General features: G+C 30.8%; 1 protein-coding gene across 5 annotated transcripts in view; it reads left to right on the top strand.

The window, feature by feature from the left end:
- The first annotated feature begins 354 nt into the window (after positions 1-354).
- Positions 355-24,668, top strand: part of LOC132729327 (disheveled-associated activator of morphogenesis 1-like) — a 67,364-nt gene continuing 43,050 nt past the window's right edge. For 2 of the 5 annotated variants that reach the window (XM_060715067.1, XM_060715068.1), the window contains exons 1-4: positions 355-513; positions 3,774-3,886; positions 7,956-8,023; positions 17,228-17,404. The gene's annotated coding sequence lies outside the window, so the exon portion shown is untranslated. Of the gene's footprint in view, positions 514-3,773; positions 3,887-7,248; positions 7,403-7,760; positions 7,779-7,955; positions 8,024-17,227; positions 17,405-19,014; positions 19,035-24,668 lie in introns of those variants that run through there. The other 3 variants (XM_060715069.1, XM_060715070.1, XM_060715071.1) reach the window with 3 other exon arrangements.

Genomic DNA, 24,668 nt, shown 5'->3' with positions numbered 1-24,668 from the left:
ATTATTGCCTTTGTTATTGTACAGGTATGTCTGTATTTAACTTGCTTTTAATTCTTAAGTATAAGATATTAGTTTGGTCAAGCTATTCGAAATACCTCCATTTGGACTAGATCACCCTGTAGACCTTACTGTTCGGTTAAACATAAGTCATTCGCATTGATAGGTGGCCATTTTTACAGTGAGATAGGTAGGTATTTTGCCTGAAGTAAAATGACATAACTTATTTAGATGTTAACCTCTGATCACTCTAGTTTATTGTTAGGTAAACCATGTAGACAGTGATTTAGATGATTACTAACTATTAAGCTGATTGTTTGACAAGGGATGTACGGAGACTGAGCATCAAGACAGGGTGACTTTCTTCTTTGGATTATAATCTGTAAAATTGTTGCATTCCTGTGTTATTTCTTTTTTTTTTAATTTTAAAGAATATAATTATTGGCTGTTAAAAACGCTGTATTCTGATATTGTCTTGGATTTAGATGACTTGGATTGTTTTAATTAGCAAATTTGGTAAGTTTAGTGATATGATTAATGTAATTTTCATTGGAAAGGTAACAAAAAAAAATAGAAATAATTTTCTTACAGACTGAAGTGCTTCGAATATCAGGTGTTATGCTACTCTGGCTTTTGTTTTTTAAAATGGCAAAAAGTTGCAATAATCATGCATGATAATGAATATGTGTTGATAATTATCTTGATAATAAAACATTTCTTACATCTGTTATTGGTTGTAAAAATTTGTCTTTGACATTGTAGTGTTTGCAGTTGAGTTTAAACTAGAAAAAAAGTTTATTGTTATTGTAAAAATAAAAGAATCTACGGTGAAACAAAAAAATACAGTTTTGGATAATGTTTGTAATAATCTTCATAATGACTTTGAAGATTATTAATGTTACATTGCCATATAATATTTTCTGTAGATTGAAAATGAACACTCCTTTTGAAATGGCTTCTTGAAAAGGGATCTTCATCTGAAGTTTGTATTCTTGAAAGAAGATATGTATTATAGTGTGCAAGTGACATTTTAACCAGTTTAATTTCAATGTGAAATATAGACTTTCTCAATCTTTTTTTTTGGTAAATTTATATGATATGTGAAGCATGGTTATACTGTCTGTAATACAATTATCTAAGTCTACTTATTCAAGTTAATATGTTTTTATTCAATTTTTTTTACTAGAAAGTGTGAAAATAATGCTGGAGTAGAATGAGTATGATTTTAAGAAGTGTTTAAATGTTTCATTTTATGCTGGAATTATTTAGATTGCATTTTGTATTTAATGGTAGTGCATTCATGATGCATCTAAATTTAGATAATTAACTTATTTTTTTCGTAAACAAAGGTTATTGTTGGCTTCCGCGCCGAAGCGCGACACCCCTTATGGAATGAAATCAGATTTTGTGAAAAGGCAATTGCAACTTATCGGGCCTTTTAGTCGGTCATAATAGCCGATCATTCCGATTTGTATGAGGGTGTTTGATTATCAAAAATGAAATGTCGCGATATGTCCAATGAATAGCGAACTGGAGAATTTCGCAATGCAAACATATTCAAATGAAATTATCTTATAAATCCGTCAATAAATCTTCGTTTTTTTTTTTTATAAGTACACAGTAGGTTATTATGTATTGCTGTATGATGACTTTAACATTGTGAATGTCCGAAAATCTATTTATAGAAGTAGTTTTAGTTAAAAAAAAAAACGGTCATTCTTGTCACGCTATGGTAATAAATAACAAACTGGAGAATTTTGCAGGACATATTATGTCTTTCGTCTGTCCATTCATAAATATTATACAATTCTGGTAAAAACCAATTAACCATTGAAAAGTTTATAAGAATATCTGGTCATCAGATGTCTACTAGTTCATCTTCATTTGGTGCATTTCTTGCTTGGACGCCCTTTGATGCTTTGCGTCAATGCTTTTCTTGTAAGTTCATTGTCTCAAGATGCTATATCAACACTTGCACTGGAATCTAAAAAAAGTTCTGGTTACAAAATCAATAATACCATATGCTAATGGGTTTTTAGATAGGATCAAAGTTTTAAGATAAGGTTTTGATACAAGTAGAAGGTTTTGATATAGATTAAGGTATTTGATGTAGGGTTTTAATTAAAGGTTGAGGGTTTTGATATAGGGCTTTTTTTTCTCCATTATTTTTCAGTCATAATGTATAAACATTTGAATCATGATAACATCATTTCATAAAGGGTGATATATAGAAATTTCAATTTGAATTATGATAAGTATATTTGATATAGGGCTTTGATACAGGTTGAGGGTTTTGATATCCTTTCGACGGCCATAGAGAAATAAAACATACCGAAAAATCAACTTCTCAAAAGCCGGGCGCTATAGTCATAAGAAGGCTATAACGTAATAAACCGGTATAAAATTTTGGCTTCCTGAAAGCCACTACTGTTTGTCGTAGGAAGGCCACCAAAATTTAGTTTTAAAAGACTAAATTCTTGAAGTTTACCTTTCATTTATTTCATTCTGTTAAATGTTGTTCAAATAAAAACACCAAATATGTTAATTGTATAGTGCCCTTTCTTGACAGATATAGTAAATGTTTAGATATACAGTACACTTTTTAATTAATGTGGTAATCAAATCGATATCCAAATTAATTGAAGAAAATCTTCTAAATGGTATAGCATTTTAAAATGCATTTATTCATACATCAAACGGAGTTTCTGTAAGCAGTTCTCTTATTTGAAACAAAAATGAGTTGAACTTACAAAATTCACGTTGAAAAGCATAGTATCAATCACCCTTCCTGAGAAAAATTGATTTTCATTGATTTTCAATAATTACGTTTTAAAACGTTGTGGACGTTTTACTCAACAGGGTATTCTAATGGGCTATATCGGTAAATAACGTAAAATTTACCGTTTTAAAACGTTCAGAACTTGTTTTAAAAAACAAGGATTGTGAGTCTGTTTATTGCAGTTGAACGTAATATTAACAGTGTTATATGGTATGGCTTTATTGTTTATCGTATGCAGTTGAACAGCCATAGCGTAATATTTTGATTTTTCATAAACACATTAAAAAACCAGAATGTATGAAAACGAGATTTTTACGGGTTTGCATGGCACAAAATTCAAGTTTTACGCTGATTTACGCTACGGTTTCTAGAAAGGTATATTTTTGATACGTTTAACAACACTATGGATGTCTGTTGTAAAATAAGACTGGCTTTCAGAAATGTAAAGATTCGATATGTTTTCTTACGCTTTGGCCGTCCTACGGGTATAGCGGATGGCCGTCGAAAGGATATAGGTTGATGTTTAAGGCATGAAGATCACATTATGAAATGTATTCAGACAGCACAGATAGCAGAAACAGAACAGATAGCAGATACAACAATTGTTGTAGACAATGAATTATTTAGTAAGAACTATAGACAACAAGAGATCAGAGGTCTCTTGAAGTGACTAGAAATGACATTTGTTACATCTACAACTACTAGGAATGTATGATAGTGCATTGTAGGATAATAAAATATAGCGCCTCTTTGGAAGTAAGGTCAAAGTTTACCTTGTCTGCACTCTTTTAGATTACGATTGTTTAGTATATTTGGGGCATGCAAGGCTTCTGTTGGACATAATAAATGATGGCAAAAATACTTTTTACTGCATTGCTTTCATGCAAGGTTTTCTATGACAGGCTAGAACAGTGGTTCATTTACCCCTGCACATACATGACATTCCAAAGTGATTTTTATGTACAGAAAAAAGCACATTTTTCTTCTTTCTTTCCAGGCCTGGCACCTATGAATGTGTTTTTATGTTGAAAAAGAATACCGGAAGAAAAATGATATGATAAATGGTGCAGAACAGGTACAAGACGCCTTGGTGTTCCCAGAATTTCACAGGTAATGAACCAAGGCGAGAGAACAATGTCTCAAACAGACATTGTATTGTTTCCCTGAGCCAGGAACCGCTGATTATGTTTATAATAATTGATTACACTTGATTCTGGCTCTGGTTTTGATTTATATATTGTTTATATAACTTTTTATTAATGTTAATCTCAAGTTATAGCCTCTTTATAGAACAATGAATTATGGGATGCTGTAAATTTTTGGTTTTAGGATACATTTTTATAACGGTTCATTGTTTTGGGAAAGCAGCTTTTAAACTTCTTTCTAATATTGGGCCATTTACAAAATTTTGTAAAAATTATGAAATTTTGCATACAAAATATTGTGATTGGAATTAAATGGATGTAATAGTGAGTTAGACAAAAATTACTGGCTTGTAAAATAACTAATTGTTTGAAAATGTCCAAGATAAAATAAAAATATATAGCCAAGTGTGTAAATATTTTGTACTATAATCTGTTTAAAGTGTGATACAATGAATGGAAGGTAAATGTTTATATCTGAATGTACTTTACTTGTAATGTTTTTGTTATGTCACTGAACTATACGTGTATGTAAGAAAAAAGTAAGGATTTGTGTCAATATTATACCTACAATGTCTGTGAAATAATATTAAAGAGCTATTTTGATAGTCATTGTTGAAAATGTAATATAATTTGTGATAAAAATTGAGGCATTAATTTTTTATGATTTTAAATGCCAGCTTAGTTATTTTATTTTTTTATATGCTTTCCAGAGACAATCAATTCCAGACAGTAAATACAGTAAATGTAATATTTCAAGATATTAAACATATAAAAAGTCACAATATATTGACAGAAATATAAAAAAGAGATGATATATATACTATTATAAATGATAACTGTATATATATTAATGGGATTATACCTATAAATGTAACTATAACATTATATTTCACACCCACAATCTTGTCTATTTTTGGTAAAAAAATGTCAACAACAAACACTGTACATAAACATTCAATGACTAGGTAATTCAATGACTAGATAGTAGAAACATGTTGTACTCATTGATTGACAAGTTACATGAAAGTAATTACATCAAATATGTAACGATGACATCTCCGAATTACAAAACCTGTCAGAACTGTCATGACATCTTGGGTGATAATTAAGATTTAATACTATTATGTCTTCTTAATGAAAATAACATAGACAAAATCATATCTTATTGAAATAAACTTATTTTAATGTAAAATGATTACAGGTGATAATTATCAGATATAAAAGTTTAAGATTGGCATGTTGATAATTATGAAATTCTTTTGCTGATTGAAATATTTCATTTTAAGATCTCAAGGGACAATTTTTCTAGATTTTTATACAATTAATTAGTCTGGTTTTTATTAGACATAAACAAAATGCATGTGGTCCTCTTTATCTATAAGTAAATAAAAACATGATTTGTTGAAATATTAGGAAAGATGGACTGAAACATATTGCCAGTGATATACAATATTTCTGCTTTTATACTATAAAGTAGGTAACTTTAAATACAGATTACATTTTGCTTTGGTAATATTTTGATATGATTTGTGTTAACGGAATTATAAATTAAGCAATCAAAACATATGCTTTGCTATCATTTGACTATGAAATTATTATGTACCGTAATGTGACTTAAATTTAAATACATGTATATTTGATTGATTGTATTGTGTAAGATGATGTATTTTTACAAGTCTGAAAATAATGTTTCTGTTCTGTTCTATATCAATTTCTGAGAATTTCAGTTACCTTTACTATTTTACTGAACTGTGAACGCAAAATGAAATGTAGGTTTTGCTTTAGTTATCATGCTTTAAACTTGAACAAGTTTCCTTACCAGCTAAACCAACCTGGTTTAAATAATTATGGTTGAATTGTATTGTCAATTATTTTATGCCAAAAAAAAAAAAAAAATTAAAATAAAAAAAGGAAAAGAAATTGACCTTTAGTCTTATTTAGTCCACAGTTTGTTGATTTTTAGCTCGACTTTTCTATGAAAAGGGGAGCTATCCTACTCGCCCCGGCGTCGGCGTCGGCGTTAGCGTTAGCGTTGGCGTCACACCTTGGTTAAGTTTTTCGTACCACCCCACTTTATTTCAGAAGTATTACAAGTATGGCTTTGAAACTTACCATACTTGTTCACCATCATAACCTCCATCTACAGACAAGAGTACATAACTCTGTCAAGGTTTTTGACAGAATTATGGCCCTTTTTTGACTTAGAAAGTGTATTGAGCTTGGTTAAGTTTTTTGTACCACCTCACTTTATTTCAAAACCATTGGAGGTATTGCTTTGAAACTGACCATACTTGTTTACCATCACGACCTTCATCAACAGACAAGAGGACATAACTCTGTCAAGGTTTTTGACAGAATTATGCCCCTTTTTGACTTAGAAAATACATTGAATATGGGTAAAATCCACTTATTGCCTTAACCCTTTGAGATATTGCTTTGAAACTTTTAATGCTATTTCACATCATTACCCCCATCTGTACGCAAGAGAAGGTAACTCTGTCAAGGATTTGTTTTAAAAATTAAGGCCTTTTATCGACTTAGAATCTTGGTTAAGTTTTTAGTACCAGTCCACTTTTTGACTGAACTGTTTGAGATATTAATTTGAAAGTTGGAATACTTGTTTACAATCATGATTCCCAAACATGTCCAGGAGAAGGTAATTCTGTCAAAGATTTTATTTGAATTATGGCCCTTAACTGTCAATGTTTTGTATTATAGGCAAGCACTAAAAAAGTCGAGCGTGCTGTCTTACGGACAGCTCTTGTTGAGATTCTACTACTGAGTTAAAGTACCTGAAATTTTTTCTTTAGATTTTTCTTGTTTTTGTTAAATATAAATGTTTTGAAAGTGTAAATTATATAGAATTGCTAGAGGAAATTGTTAAGTCATGAAAAGGATCATTTTTCTTCCTCAAAGAAAGTTTATGTAAATGAAAGATGGTTGTGTTACAGCTGTTAGAAAATGAGAAAACTATAAATTGTTTCACGGTATAATATTCCGTTTTGATTTACAAGTGTCAGGAACTAAATAGCAAAAAAAAAAATTTTTTTTTTCACATTTCAATAATCTGCATTTTTGTATTATATTGCATGGAAATTTTTAACATACCAGGTAGTATGCTTGCAATCATTTAAGAGAAAGGAAGCATTAAAAAAATTGATTAACATGGATTCTAAAATATAAGCCTTGATAACATTTTTACAAGGTAGGTTAACTTATGAAGATTATCAAGTGTGGTAAAATTATTTGTTGACAGTCTGTATTTATAGGTGTTTGATAGATTTTTTTTTCAAAACTATTGAGGAAGTGTTTAATAATGAAGCTTCACAAGTGTTAAGATTGTGTTTCAAGGCTATAATTCATTTAGTTATTTTGCGATTATTAAACCAAGAAAACGGAAGTTTTAAGATAAATATTGGCTACAGAGGATATGTGATGTTGCAATAACTGCTTACAAAAAAATGTTTTAAGGAAGTTTTTGGTAATAAAATAACTTGTTTAATTTTGTTTGAAGATTCTTTAAGGCTTTGATTTAAAATGATTTTGTTATAACATCTAGCCACAAAATGTTGTCTTGTTGAATATGCAATTTTGAAATAATTTCATATGAAAATCTATTTTTGAATACTGGAAACACTATTTTGGCTCGTTTCTGTAGCAAAACTTAAAATCTTTTCATGCTTAAAATTGATACAAAGAATCAAGGAAGTGGAAAATGATGGAAATGTTGTAGGAAAATTTAACAATTATCCTTGTAGAGGCTAGGATCAGATAAAAATGTTATTAATTTAGAGGCTAAGATGGTATCTTTTTATAGGCAGGAAATACAAAGAATTAAGATTTAACTATCATCTAATGTAAACAAGACTTCATCCTCTGTTTTTATTTTGAAGTTTTTAGGTCTTGAAGAAAGACTGTTTTTGTAGGTAATTTTGCAATAATTTTGAAACAGGCTCTTTTTTAAAGTATGATGAAGATTCTGTATATTGAAACAGTCACCAAAAGAGTAACAAGTGCTTTTAATTATTTTTCAGTGTGTATGGAAGTTGTGGTCTACTGTGGTAGATATATACAGAAGAGCTAAGGATTACTGAGTAACAAAGTAAGTAGTTTTACAGAAGTTGTGATTTGTAGTTTTCTCTTTCATTTTAATGACTGACATGTGTTACTCTGACTCAAACAGGGTGTAATAATGCTGGTGGTTTGTACCAGATCATTACTGGTGTTTTAAGAATTGAAAGTGCACATCTTGCTCTTCACCATTAGTGTAATACATTTTGATAATTCTGTGTTTTTCTGGAGGTTTGATTTATTTAATATCCAAATTTTAATTGTTTTAATAATTAATAAGATATTATAATGGTTGGATATTCTTTATTTTGGCTTTTTATGCCCCCGCCATGTAATGGCCGGGGCATATAGTGTTACCCTGTTCCGTCCTTCCGTCATTCCGTCCTTCCGTCATTCCGTCCTTCCGTCATTCCGTCATTCTGTCATTCCGTCATCATCAGTTTCCGTTCATTATCTTAGTAACGGTTGCACACATTCAACTCAAATTTGACATATGGATATGTCATGAGAAAATACAGGTCAAGTTCGAATTTGGTCATGGTTCGATGATTTTTGGCAGAGTAATGCCCTTTTACTTTAAAATAATATGAAATTTTCAGTTTCCGTTCATAATCTCCCTAACGATACAACACATTCAACTCAAACTTGACATATGGATATGTCATGAAAAAATACAGGTCGAGTTCAAATTTGGTCATGGTTCGATGATTTTTGGCAGAATTATGCCCCTTTTACTTTGAAAATAATATGAGATTTACAGTTTCTGTTCATTATCTCCCCAAAGGTACAACACATTCAACTCAAATTTGACATATGGATATGTCTTGAGAAAATACAGGTCAAGTTTGAATTTGGTCATGGTTCGATGATTTTTGGCAGAGTAATGCCCCTTTCACTTTGAAAATAATATGAAATTTTCAGTTTCCATTCATTATCTCCCCAACGGTACAACACATTCAACTCAAACTTGACATATGGATACATCAAAGGAATGCGCAGGTCAAGTTCGAATTTGGTCGTGGTTCAATGATTTTTGGCAGAGTTATGCCCCTTTCACTTTGAAAATAATATGAAATTTTCAGTTTCTGTTTATTATCTCCCCAACAGTACAACACATTCAACTCAAATTAGACATATGGATATGTTTTTGGAATGCCCAGGCCAATTTAGAATTTGGTCATGGTTCAATGATTTTTGGCAGAGTTATGCCCCTTTTACTTTGAAAATAATATGAAATTTACAGTTTCTGTTCATTATCTACCCAACAGTGTTACATATTCAACTCAAATTTGACATATGGATATGTCAAAGGAATGGGCAGGTCAAGTTGGAATTTGGTCATGGTTCGATGATTTTTTGGCAGAGTTATGTCCCTTTCACTTTGAAAATAATATAGATACATCTTAGGAATAAGCAGTTTAAGTTTGAATTTGGTCGTGGTTCAATGATTTTGGACAAACTTATCTTTCTTGAATGTTGAAAAAATTTTGAACTTTCAGTTTCAGCACTCATACTTTTGTGGAAAGTTTGAATTTGGTCGTGGTTCAATGATTTTGGACAAACTTATCTTTCTTGAATGTTGGAAAATTTTTGAACTTTCAGTTTCAGCACTCATACTTTTGTGGAAATGTATGTAGCCATTATTTTGGCTACAAATATGAAATATGCTATTTTCAAAAGGTTAAGACTGAATAATTTCAGTGCTTTGAACATTGTATGAAAATGGTTTGTGTTAACATTGAAAAGTTTTAAGGGCTTTGAACTGCAAATGAAAAAAATAATTTGTGCAAACAAATTTGGAACTAAATATTATAACATATGAAATTTTGGCTGCATGCGGGGGCATCCGTGGCATGATGACACATTTCTAGTTTTCTTCATTTCTTAATGATGATTTTAAAAGCTGACAGTTATATTTGGGGGGAATGAATAAATACTAGAGCAGAATCCATATGAAAAAGTGTTATCTATGACTCTGCTATAAACAAATGTAAGATTTTGGCTTTTTGTGCCTGCACGGGTGATTGGTTTGAAGCTGTTTGTCATACACTGTTTTGGAATCTCTGCTGGGTATGTTGATTTATTCTTGTGAGGAAGTTATCCAGACAGTTGATGAAAGATCAAGGATTTTACTTTGATGCCACCTCATACCTGAAATAATGTAGTTTTCTTTCCACTAGTAAAAGCTGGAATGTTGCCATTTAACTGACCATAACAGCATCTGATTGACTTAAGAATAACAAAGGAAAAGTGATTAACACTTGTAGTACTTGAAAACCTTTCAACTAATGTTTTAATAGCTGTATGTACAGAATAATCTAGTGGTCATTAACCAGAGTATGACTGTATTTCCCACTAGACTTTGAGGTTTCTGTAATTTACTTTATTACTTACAGTTGTTTTTAATGAGAACATGCCCTTCTGATGTTGTTACAAGCAGAGTTTATTGAACATTAATGTAGGCAGGGTCAGATACATTTTGATATAATTATTGAAGCTTACCTGTAATTATAGTTTAATAAACAACCACAGCTGATACTGAGATGAAGCTTGATGTACAGACCATTAAGATAGGAAATGTGTAAATTAAAAGACTTAATATTCTAAATAAACTACTAGAAGTTGTAAACAATATCTTAATATAGTGATCTTGTATTGATTGGTTATAAACGTTTTCTCTTAATCCTGAAAAAGACAAAATATTTTACATTTCTTAAAAATTGTTTCTAAGAAATAGTTTTATAAGTTAGTTTACATTATGTGACAAGTGTTTTACTAATTGGTCTGGTGAATGTATGTTCCCTGTTCCTTATCCACCACTGTTGATAGTGGAGATATTTTCTATGAGTTGTGCACACACACATGTTTATTGATACATATACAGGGCTCATCCGGAAGGGCGATTCAGGCGAAAACTTCGCCGTGTATATTCCAATTTCGCTCTTCCGATTGATCAGAGAGAAGTCAACATCGCCGATAAAATCTTAATTCCAAATAGTAATTACTTAGCGATGTAAAGAGCAGAGATTGTATCCGCCCATATGACGACCGCTAATTATCATTATCCAATCAGAGCGTCGCTTTATACTACCCTTCTACCTGTAAGCGAAGCGATAGACCGCCTACTCTAAACAGTAAATAATGAGAGCATCGGCCCGAAACGGTATAATTGTGTGATAGTTTGCGAGTTTAATACGGGATTTGGCGATAATTATACATTGTTTTTTCCCCGATTATCTAAACACGTGCAATCTTCCCTAATTGATATACACGATGCACTTCGATGGTGGGTTTTTAACCCGAGTAAAGGCGATGTGCAATGGATTTTTCACGGCTATCACAAAACTGTTAGTCAATTAAAAATAATCAATTTCATTAATGATCAGCGACCGGATTAAAAACTTAATCATAGTTTTGAATGATTTCAGTCTGTTAACATCAAATTTTTACTGTAAAATTGTTATGTCGCTCACGTCATGGCTACAGGGCGAAATGCCCAAACCTAGCAGTAAAACTAAAAGAAAGTTACTGATTCTGATACACCTACGCGAAAATTTAAGAAAACCTTACGCAAAAATCTTGCGATTGGTATGTTCAACTATGTTGTAGACAGTGGGGGTGTTTGGCATTGTTCTGTTTTTAGAAATGCCAAATTTGACACAGTTTACGCACATGGGCAAGACATCCCGGCTAAACGTACATATCGGTCGTATATCATGTAACGTATATAACAACAAAATTTGTCAAGAAGAAGAGATCTTATTGTTTCAATATACATATTTGTTTTAATGTCGTAAATATGACGCTCAGATTAAGATTTATCAATTTTGTAAATTTTAAAAAAGCATTATTTATAAAGATATTACCGAATTTAACATTTCATGAAAATAAAGGGAGGTAAATAGAAATTAATTTTCTACAATTTCTCAGTCAAATTTTTCAATAAGAAATGAATGTATGTAATTTTAGTGATCAAATATAATGTGCACAAATGTTTGCAGTACATATTTTACATATTCTTTGATGTTTGAAGATTGTTTTATAAGCATAATTATATGCATATAAATCTGACATTACAACAGTCAGGACGTTCAAAGAAATTTCTGTTACCAGAACAGAATAGAACAGATTCTACTAATCAATATCCAAGGTGACTTCATCATCTAATAAAAGTGAGGAGAAAAAAAAATGTGAAATTGATTTTATCATCACATCTTTTCTTACACATCATTATCAACAAATGTACATGAAAATATATAAACACATATTTTGAGAAAGCTTATAAATAGCTGATCAATAGATATCAAAATATTTTTTTATATTCATATTTGCAGCTCAAAAACATTTAGATGCCATTGCCAGATCTACTACTAATTAATCTACTTTTAATTAATACTACTATTAATTAATCTACTATTAATTAATAAACTGGAGAAATATTATAAGTGATGTTAATTTTGTTTATATTATATTTAAAGGATGTATAGCCATGCATGTTAATGCATACACATTGGGTTGTTTCCCTTCTCCCTAATTTTCGCGAGGAAGTCACTTCTCCCTAAAATTTCCCCCCAGGATGAGCCCTGCATATATTTGAATTGATAGTAATTGAAAATTCTACTGAATGACATGTATGTAATAAGGGACTAGATCATCCTTGAGCAAGTTTATTGTTTGTGCACCCTTCATTAATGATACAAGTACATGTAATTATTGTAGAGAAGTTGAAAGTTACTTGTAGAGAAGTTGAATGTTACTTGTAGAAAGGAACTTATGTTACAACAAGTTTTATGGTCCAAAGTTACACTTATTACTGTAAGATATAAATTACAAGTGGGACACAAGATGCATGACTTAATTGATAGGTTTAAACAAAGATAATAAATTTAACTGAAGTGTAAACTTTGCCTCAAGATTGAATGAGTTTAGACAAGCAATTAATCCTTGCTTGTACTGATGCAGATAATTAAGTAATTTAAGTACAAAATGTAAGTGCCTAAACATAAACAGGATGCATTCATCATTAATTGAATCATATTAATGTGGTTGATGTATTAATATGAGTAATACGGTCTTATAACAAACATATTATTGTATATTAATGTAGAATTAATAGAGTAGTTCTATGCTTTCATCTGAAAATTTATTAACCGGATTCAGAGTATTTCAAAAAGGCTCCAATTACATTATGCACATTTCTTAAGATGTCAAATGCATGCCATTTAAAAAACTAATTCTAATATACTTTGAACAAAATGTTTTGATGTGGATAACAGAAATTTAACTAGTTATTTTATTACGGAAGTCAAAGTTTGACATAATTACGGAGCATTGAGAATCAAAGGCTCCAGGCTTGTGAAGTATTTCTTTTTAGAATCATAATTTAAAAAGAGAATGTCACAAGCCATATTTAGTGTTATTTTCTTAGAATAGTCAAGTTAAGTTAAAGATAATGCAACTAAAGTGTGAAGCTTGAACAATAAGGAGTTACTTGTTCTTAAGGCAACTTTGCTTTTTGCATTTGATTCTAGGATATAACAAATGTCTAAGACAGTCATTCTTCTATGATCACTATATGACTATAAATAATGTTTTAAACTTGCAGAGAACAATTTACTCAACAACAATTTACTCAACAACGAAACAATTCCTGGAAGATTTGTCATGTAGAGCAAGCATGACAGATGCATTAAAGTGGCCTTAAGCTTTTATTTTTTTGTTGGAAAAACAATTCTTTGTGATTTCAGACTATGATTTTAGTAATTTTATCTTCTAAAAAGTGCATCATATCCCTATTAAGTCTTCTTCAACACAGCATCCCGAGAGCTATTTATAGCACTCCAGTTTCTAAAAAATAGGAGATAGAAAAATGAATCCTCCGCTTTGTTAATTTACATAGAGAGAGTAGACTGGTACATTAGAGGGGTATCAAGGGGTTTCCTTATTGTTTATATATTTTACTTTAGAAAACCTTAAGGCTGCAGACACACAATCAAGGTTGATAATAATATATTTGTTGATCATTTTTGCAATTTTTCTTTTTTAAAACCAATTCTGTTTCCAAATATTTTTATCATGAAATTAATAAACAAGCTTTCATTGTCTAAGATTCTTTAAAAGTTCAAATAAGAAAATATTTGTGCATAATCAAACACTGGTAGCCTTATATCTTGATAAGACAGCAGGTGAAGTTTGAACAATGTAATCTATAGGTCATAGACTTCTGGTTGTTATAAAATTGTGGACATGCTAGATGACAAAATATCTGAAATCTGTATTATCATTTCAACTAGTTTCAACCAATATTTTATGTTTCATTAATTTAATAACAAGTCCTTTTATCACATATTTGTTAGTATTTGTTGACCTTACCTTTACTGTAAAGGTTCAAATGTTCATTTTGTACCCTAGGGGAAATTGAATTTTGACCATACATAGTGTAAATTACAAGGTAATTATGAGCAGGCTAGATGGTGATAGATGTCTGACTGTATACAGATGATTAAACTACTTATCTACATGGCCCCTTTGGCCTTCCTGTCAGTCACACTTGTCAGGCTACACAAAACATACCTAATGGAAGTCAAGTATAAAACCCTGTATTAACAATTGAGTGAAACCCTTCATTATCTGTAATAAGATATTGTTAATTACAAGTCAAAACTGTTTGTACAAATTACCATTGCTCATGATACAGACATGTAGAAAGGAAACTTTAAGGGTGGTAAGGGAACTTTTTTTTCTGTACAATGCACAATACCCCTGGGGAATATTGTTTTAGAATAGCTTAATTGATTTAATTGAGGAACTGTCAGGTTAAGGGATTTCCAGTGCTGAAACTATGGTGAGGCACAACGAGGCAGGTACATCTTTGATTTTTTGGGGCATATACCATCAGTTACTTCTTCTTTGTGGGGTACTCACTGGTGCATCATATATCATTTTCTACATAACATATGTTTAAATACTAACTTTCGTGTTATATTTTGCTGCTTATACCTTCAAAAACTACTCCAGAATGTAGATAATTGCTTTAATCAAACAAAAAAATCCTGATCCCAAGACACGTTCTGCAACAATGTTTTTCAGGTCTCTGCCTATGGCACTGATTTCTATATACATGTACTAGTAAAACCTTAAAACTGAGAAATCAGCAAAATAGATTTTTGCTGGATCTTTGTGTGAACATCTTGGACTAAAATCAGTTATAAAATAGCATTTAACTTTGAAGTAGTTAACATTCATTTACTTTGTGATCACATCATAGTAAAATTTTTGTTATAATTGGTTATTAGTTTCAAAATATAAAAAACTCATTTTCCCTCCAGTTAAGGAAATAAACTGAATAAAGTGGTTTGAATCATTTATAGATTGAACCATGTTGATTAGCAGCTTTTCACTTCCATCTTTGTTTTTTTTTTTGTGATTTCAAACCATTTTCAAAAAGTACTTTTGTGCATTTGGTTGAAAACGGATCAGTAATTATTTACTGCCAAATTTAAAAACTTGACACAGACATAATTACATGGTTATATTTCATTTAATCATCATCTATTACCAATGTTTATAGTAAACAAAAATGTTTGATTTCATTATGTCTTTAAAACAGAGTTGTAGATCTATGTCTCTGTTTAAATGGAGCAGTAATAGTTTTGTAATATGTACAAAAAACATGTCATAAAGTGGCCTGTGTTAATTTTTCTCTTCTTGACAAGACTTCTTAATTACAAATTAATTGCGGACATTCTTTATAACAACATGCTACTTGATAATAAAATCATTTTTTCAACTTGTGTTATAAGTACAGTTACATAAATCAAACATAGAAGTATTAAACCTTAGGAGATATATAACATCATATCCAGGTGAATTCTGTCACTAACTGTTATCCTGTAGGCACGCTTCTGCAATTAGCTGAGTAAAAAGACACCTTTTTGTAATTGAAAGAAGGAGACCAATTTATCTTGTTTCATGATTAATTATATAAATGACTTTAAGTTATAGTCATCCATCACTCTACTGCTAATCAGGTGCAGGGTTGGTCTTTGATCTATTGTATACATTATAATGTACATTACTGAATGTTGTTTTTGTTTTTGTGAATAATAATGAAGTAATTGCTCTTTTTTTCAATATGTAGAATAAAAGTAAAGTGATGTTGAGTTATGAACAGTTTATGTTATATTTCTATGTGCTTAAAGGGTAGGTAACTTTGCATTTTATTATTTACACAAGAGTTATTTCACTTTTTTAACACAACATTTGGAGAATGAAGACTGCTTAGAAAGTTCATTTTTACTTCATTTTATTAGCAAAGAACAAGTTTAGAATAAATATTTACATGACTATACTTGGTTGTGAAGACAGTGAGCATCCATCTTATTGATCCACTTTGGACACCAGTTTTTGGCACTTATCAGTAATGGTGTAATATGAAAAAACATGGTCATGTCCCCAGTAGTGATTGAACCCACAATTTCTTTGTTTAAACCACCATACTATCACTTCCCAAAATAAAGTTTTATACCAGCTCAAGTGTAATTTTCTTTCTTGGTTAACTAGGATAAGGTTATAAAGCTCTACCTTATTACAGGATAATTTTACATTATTATATATGAAAATATCAAAACGCACTAGATTTATATAAATTTATGAATTTGTATCAAAGAAATAGTTCTTTTTATTCCTCATTGAAATTAGTTGTGCCCAGTTATCAAATAAAGAAACCATGTCAATCTGAAATATTTTATGACCGTAATGATGATTTCTGTAATAAAACACGGGAGTCTTTCAAATTATCGTATTTTATTTTCATCATATATAGGTAAAGTCACAGGTTGCATGCATTGAAACTGTCAAGAATTTGTAACATTATAGAAATTTTATAACATCTTTAAACAGATTTAGCGGTCATCTATTCTCAAGTGACCACTAGTGGCTAGAGGCTGTCAAAATCATTATTACTTACATTCATGATAAGTTGACGCACAAGGAGACCACAGTGTACGCTATTTTCCTCTTTGACGAAGGTGTGAAGTATTTGTGACTTGACCACAGCTAATCCTTGGGAATTTTAGCGCTCTTTTGAATAAGTGTTTTAATGCATGGACAACTGTTTACTTAGTGGAAATAGGTACAGTTGTTTAAGTAGTCTGAAAGGTGATAAGTTTTACTTAAGTTTCTAAGAAGCTGAATGATAAAAGTGTGTTAACCATTGTTTACTTTACACTTACAGGAATAGTTGGAAGGATTTTAATGCTGGAAGGGGCATGACACTAGGAACCTGTGTAAAGGTATAACAGCCTGGAGCCAAGACTTACAGAAACATAATTATATAGAGGGCTAAATAGTGCTGAAAGATAATATTGATGCTCAGGAAGAATAAATTTTTGGAATTGCACTTCTTAAATAGGTAAGTGTGATGACTTTGTAAATATAGAAAGATTTATTCAGTGAATATTATTTGAAATATGCTTATTAATTAATATATATTCACCCCAATTAAAATTAATTTAGTCTGGGTTCAAATAAAGAATATTTATTGTGTGATTTGTGTTGTACATGAGAGGAGCTTTCAAATGAGATATGTCTGTTTTATTGAAATTTAACACACTAAAAAACAAAGACAAATAACCTACATAATGTTTGTGACAATTTGTTACTTAAGTAATGTGGGTGGTAAAATTTAAGTTAACCTTTAAAAAGATTGGATTATTGATATTTAATACCATATACTTGTTTTTATTCAAGAGGTTTATATTGATTGATGTGCAAGTGAAGTTAATTTAACACAACTGTAATATTTAAGATAGATTGTTTTTCAGTTATTGCTAAATTTAGATTTAAAAGTGTTGTTACATACTGGACATACCCGCTTTGAGAAATGGACACAATTGTGTGTGATTTAAACCAAATTTAACAAATTTCTACAGCTTAAGCTGCACATACATTCTCCTGGGAAACTGAGAACTTCTGAGAACACATAAAATAAAATCTTTAGTAAATAAACTTCCATTCAGAAACCCAATAATACAAAGTTTCCAATATCCCTCCAGGTTAGGAAATGTTGTCAAATACAATTTATTGTACCAAAACAAACCTAATTCTGTGTAATGCCTGGCTATTATTGCATGTAAACAGAACATGTGGCAGGGCTATAAATTAATTATTGTATTGATGTCTACTAGGAGGAAATGCAGAATATTTTTCAGCAGCAAACATTTGGTGATGTTAGAGATCCATTTATCATCAATAAGGTTTTTGCATAATTGATTAAATGAAGAAACTAATTATTGGTGTATATATTAATACAACATGGACATGTTTGATGTCTGATTTATATTTGTACAGGCAAGGGGCAGTTAAAGATACTTAATACTTCCATACTTTCATCTCTGTTGAAATCAATAATTTTTCATGACTTTTACAAGGTAACGAGTCACAGGTCTAGGCCCCCTAGCTTTAGGTCACTATCAAGTGGTCATGAACACAAACCAAAGCTGGACTTCATAGACTGAAAACTTCATAACTAAGGTTTTCATAACTAAGAGCACTTGTTACTACCTTCAAGTGATGTATAAAGTTCCAATATTTAGATTTCTGCATGCTTTTTATAACCATTAGAGGTTCTTAAACAAAAAAATGGTTGATTATTTAGATACTAGGAAGATATTTCTTCCACATGTATAGTTGACAGCTCAGAATTTGTTTGGTTAACTTCATGCAATTTTCTAAAACTTAAAATAAGCAATGTTTTGGAATTGGATGTAAAATATGACATGAAAATATAATAACTGCATATTTTCTCTCATTGATTCCTGTATGTCCTATATAATAATGTATGTATACATAATAGTCTTACTGATATATTTGTTGAGTGTAGTAAATTTTCTATTTTTTATGTCAATAGTTATAAGGTAAAATAGACAAGGAACTTCCTTTTTGTGGTAAATGTTTACTTATATTCATGTTATCTATATAAAATATTTCAAATAACTTAGCTGTTATAGGAATTACATAGATTGATGAGAGCTATAGATCAAGTAAGTTTTGTTGAAAATTCACTAATTTTGAAAATTTTTCTTATTTTCAAGAAAATCTTTATTATAAGAGAACTATCAAAGTTTAACAAAAAGGACAGTTTAGAAGTTTTGTTATACAGATATTGTAAAATTATATCTCTATTTTTGTCCATACGCAATCAGGAAGTTTTATAAGTCTTATACTAAATGATGCTCTGAAAGTTATCAAGCATTTTATCGAGAAAAAAAATTGAAAAATGACAAAAAGAGAGATATTTTTAAACTGTGAGGTAAAAATTATATCAGCAGGCTCATTTATTTATGTGTAACATAATGTTTAATGCCTTGCAGCATAGCAGGGAATACTGTCTGTTCGTTTGTCTGTTACATTTTCATGTCTGCTCCATATTAAGTTAAAAAGTGCTGAAAGGTATTTAATAACTAAGTACAAATTATCAATATTAGGAGACAATTTGTAATGCACAAGTGCCAGGTCGCTACCCCAAGGTAATTGTTGCACTCCCTGCATCAAAAATCCCTTCTCCTGTTGTTGTTTGTTCCTCTACAGACAGAGTAACAGCTTAAAAATTCATCTACAACACTTCCTAGACAATGTTTATCAACAATCCTTCTTTCGGAGAATGATATCAGCACGGAACATGCTGCCAACATCATTGTTTCTGCCCCAGAATTGAACACATAATAAGACAGTGGTCCAGCCATAATCACCAAAAGGACCTAGCCTAGAAGACAAGTTGGCTTTAGCTTGTTAATCAATGTACATGTCTTTGAATTCTGATGTCCTTTATGGTGTTGAAGAGTAAACATTTACAGTAGTCAATTTCATTACATGAAATCTAAGAGCAAACAGTCTGATGTATACCATGATGATGGAATTTAAGAAAGTTCATTGTATCAATAAGAAAATCATTAGATAATATTGGATTGGCAACTAACTTAAAGCACTATAGTTACAGGGGTATCAAATTTCATGGCAAACTTCAGTTTCATTCATTTTTTATCACCCTGCTTTGCTTTATTCTTTATAAATCTATAGACATGAGTCATATAGGTCAATACTGTAGTTTCTGTAAGGTCTGTTAATAATTGCCTTAATTGGGACGTTTAAGGCTGTTTACTCTAATAGTCTTGGTCAAATATTTAAGCTAGCTTTTAGAAAATCCAGATCCAGCCTAATTAACCTTTCTTAATAATTCTGGTAGTCTTTGAATTATGTAGAATTAGATATTTAACATTTAAGGTTAGATTCACAGTGGTTTTCTTCACAGAAAATCAGATATTCATTAAGTTTTCAGGGGTGAACAGCCCATTCTGTTATTGAATATACATTATACTTGAGTTTTCAATTCATGAGAACAACACTGTATTTTACAAATTATTATTACAGTAGAAACTAACTTTTTCTTGTTTGAAGATGTAGTAAGGGATAGAAAATAAAGTAGTTCCAGCATTTGAAATCCTGTAATTAAATTTAAAGAAAATGGAGAAAATCTCTTAAGACGATATTTAATCAACAATTGTGTTGCCGATGAATTGTTACATGCATGGAATTTATATGCTCCCTGGTGCAGTGCCGCAATTTTAATTAAGAAAGCTCTCCATGCATTTCAATATTTGATTGTATTTTACAAAAACGGTAGCGTTAATCAGTTTTGAAAAGAATAATAGCTGCCAACGTGACATTTCCTTCTCTCCTGAAAATATAGTATTGACTCTGCATTTCCATAGAAAGAAGACCTAAATCCCTATCAGACGGGAGCTTGGATTTAAATAAGATCAATAATTCATAGAAATATTCCAATACAGCATATTGGATTTTTCTCCACTATTTTCTATGGTGTTGAGCATGCATGCATGTTTATTTTGACCCCTATATAGAGTCATTGTGTGTCTTAATGGACGTGTAAGTCAATGTATTCTGGGTATTTATATGGATATATTGAACTGTTAGATCTGCAGTTTTGAAGAGTGGATAAATTTAACTTAAAAAATTGAAGAGTTTCGTCTAGTGAAAGAGGTATGTTTCATAATTATGTTAGGAAATATTGATTTACATGTATAATAATGATATTTGTATAAATTTTGTTTTTAGAAAATAAAAAAATTAACCTGTTTCTATATTTATGTGATCGTTTCTAGCTGGTGACAATGTTACAAAATAGGCAGAAATGTCACTTCATTTCTTGTTGCATCTATTCCTAGCATCTGATTTTACTGGAATCATGTATACACAAGTGGTAGACAGCATTGGTAGAAGAGACAAACAAAGACAGTATATGATGCCTACATCACCATTTATTACATGACTCATTCCTTTATAAATCTTTAATAATGTTTGTGTCTTTGTCCAGTAATAGATTGTGAATAGAATAGTGGAAATAGTCATATACAAGGAGTTACTGTTAATAAGTGTAACAATTTCATCAGTGTTCCATTTATATACTGGCAAGCAAGTAGTTTGACAATTAATATTGTATATGAAATATGGTAGTATCAGTAATATCTTAACTAAATCATCAATCATCTAAATATATTATAATAATTGAGGGAAAATAATGGAAAGTCATCATGTGACTTAAACTTCAGCTGTCAAATGTCAGCCTTGTATTTAGATACAAGATATTTCTACCATTTTTGTGTTTGAAACAGAAGAACTGCCTCTTTGTGTTGGGATTTTTGTTTTAAATTACAATTTTGATGCATTGTCATGTTAAATTTACAAAAATCTTACAATGACACAATTTATTGGTTGCCTGGGAAATGCATGCTCACTTGTGGAGTAACAAAAATTCTTATGTTTTACTTCTTAATGTAGCATATTGTCTTAAATACAATAACTTAATGAACCAAATGTATCTTAATATGTGCTGGTTTAAAACTATAAAACTTGTTTTTGTTGTCACGCAATTTTACACAATTGCTATAGTAAAGATTTTAGAGATTTTTGTTGTGGCCTGAAGCCTTATTGTAAATAGAAAGGTGTCTTATTGCTATAATTGGTGGCATTTAATGTCATTAAGTACATTTTAATAGTAAGTCAATTGAATGTGTACCTTGTGATTTGCAGGTATGTTAATTAAGGCCAGATTACAGGTACATGTCTTGACCAAGGGATTTTAAATGAAGATATTAAGATGAAAATTGAGCCCTCATGTGGTCAGGTAAAGGTGTGGTCAGGTGTCACAGTGTGATTGTCTTACACCTGTGAGCCCCAGACTCTGATTGTCATAGATTTAAGATGGAATGTAAGATTAAAGACAAAATATGCAGATTTTTTTACTTTTATCAAAAGAATGAAATATTTTACAAAGGTGGATTTTCCTATTTTTTCTTATTTAAAGAGTTCATATAAATCCGTGTGAATATTTGCTAGGTTAGTAATTCTGAAATTAACTCATTGATTCTCAGCTGTTGAAAACTTGGAGCTCCAGTAATGAATTTATTTCTATAAAAAAGAATCAGAGCAATTAACTGTATTTCAGTTGACCATCTGAGGTACTAATACACATATATCTACACACATACATGCAGCATTATATGAGATCATTCTTTCTTTTTTCTCTAAGACATAGGACCAAGATTATTAAAGTAAATTCAGTTAATATTGTTGCAATAATCTGGAAGGTGTATCCTGATATTCTATATGGGTAAGGAGGTAATGTGGTTAGAAGAATGTGGAATGTATATAATTATAATTATGATAGATGTGGGGACTTCCACTGCTGAGTTGTTAAGGTTGCTGAGTTTGAATAACTTGCCCCTCGTTGTTGTAGGTTAAAGTCTCACCAGGAATTTTGAATTCTTTCATGTTAGGAAGCTATCCAGCTAGTGTATGAAAGGTCAGTGCTTCTGTTCAGGTGACTGCAACAATGCCAGGAGTGGCACTTGAGGTCTTCCTCCACCAGTAAAGCTGGAAAGTCACCATATGACCTTGACATATCAGTATGACTTCAAACCCAACCAAATAAATTAACACATCAGACTTGTAATCTCACATTGGTTTAAAATCCCATCAGTGGCAAGCTGTTGCTTCCTTAAGCAAGAAACTTTACACTCATTGCTTAGTACTGCTTGGTTCCAGGAACAGATTTGAGAGCTTACAGCTTCTGTTAAATCCAACTTCTGTATAATCTTAATAGATAACCATATGTGACCAATATCTCTGAATGCAAAGAATACATGTTCTAACTGTATACACATGTATACTATATTGTCTAACATGAACAATTGGTAAATGTATTTCAAAATCAGGTTTGTCCACTTAGATATTGAAATCCTAACTTATGTTGTACATGACCTGTCGTCACAAAGGTAATTTACTTTATAGAAATATACATTTGTACATGAAAAGAAAAACTTAAAAATTAAATTAAATGCGAGTTGAATTTGTATTTGAAGTTTGTATTTTTTAGTACAAAAATTAACAAAGATTTATACATAATTATTAATGTTTTATTATGTATTATTTAGGGCAATCTTTTTAAATCTTCTATAATTTGAATCTTTTGTATCTATGTTTTTTGCTGACCTTTGAAATATTTAGATATAATGGTATTGCAGGTTAGATATAGGGTGTCATGACAATTGTTGATGGTTATTTTTTTGTCAGATGAACCTCAGATCAGTGATGATAAACCAAACTTTGCCCAGGGGAGGATTATAGAAATATGTATCCAATCCAAATATGGAGCATATGATAATTGATATTAAATGTGGGCTCTGGTCATTGTACCTTTAGTTTCACATGTCACAATTATTATTTGGTTGAAGAAATTTTATATGGCTTTCAAACAGCCAATCCTATAATAGTGAATTTTTGATGTCTGGTTGACTGACGGACTGGTGCTTTATTGATGGCCAATACATGCCACTTAATTTCCTAACATTTCAAGTGTTAAAACCCTAAGTAAGATGTCCAACATGTAAGCTTATCAAGTCTTGATACCTAAAATCTAATACAAACTGATCCAATTTAAATTTTTACATTTGACCAGAAATTTAAAATTTATACAATTTGTACAAGGTATGACAAGAGATAATTGTCAGATCAGTTGCTAGTACATATTTCACCAGATTATAAAGCTTTGATCACAGCAGGCATGGTTAGTACAGGTGGGCTGATACACCTTTTATGCTGCCATTAAACATAAGGGGGAAAACCCCAACAACTTTAGTTACCTGCTGCATATGTTTCCAGTTTGTTTGATTAATAGTAGGGCTGTCCTACACACCTGTGCATTGGTGACAGCATAATGCTTTGGTGCAACTTCATGTTCAAATAACTTTTTATCTCAACAATTGAAACTTCACCCATGTCTTTGAAATTATGACTAAAACTACTATCCAAGGCCAAGAACTCTAAGCATGGATTCAAACTGAATAACAGCCTTTTTTGAACACAAAAAATCCAGGTTAAAGTTTTGCATTTTTGATTAATCTTTATAACTACTGAGGATATTTACTTGGAAACTTGGAGAATTTTTGAGAATCATAACTCAGGCACGACCTTTGACTGAATTATTGCTCTTTATTGACCTTGAAATATCCTTGGTTAAAAATTGCATGCCAAATTTAGTCAGACAGTATAGTGTGGTCAGACTGTAAAGGTTGCTAGATCCTCTTGCTCCATACTGG

The sequence above is a fragment of the Ruditapes philippinarum genome, unplaced genomic scaffold (genome assembly GCF_026571515.1).
Source record: "Ruditapes philippinarum isolate M1 unplaced genomic scaffold, ASM2657151v2 ctg17_1_1_1_1, whole genome shotgun sequence".
NCBI lineage: Eukaryota > Metazoa > Mollusca > Bivalvia > Venerida > Veneridae > Ruditapes > Ruditapes philippinarum.
The sequence above is the reverse complement of the archived record's forward strand: the minus strand, read 5'-3'. Positions and strand labels throughout refer to the sequence as shown.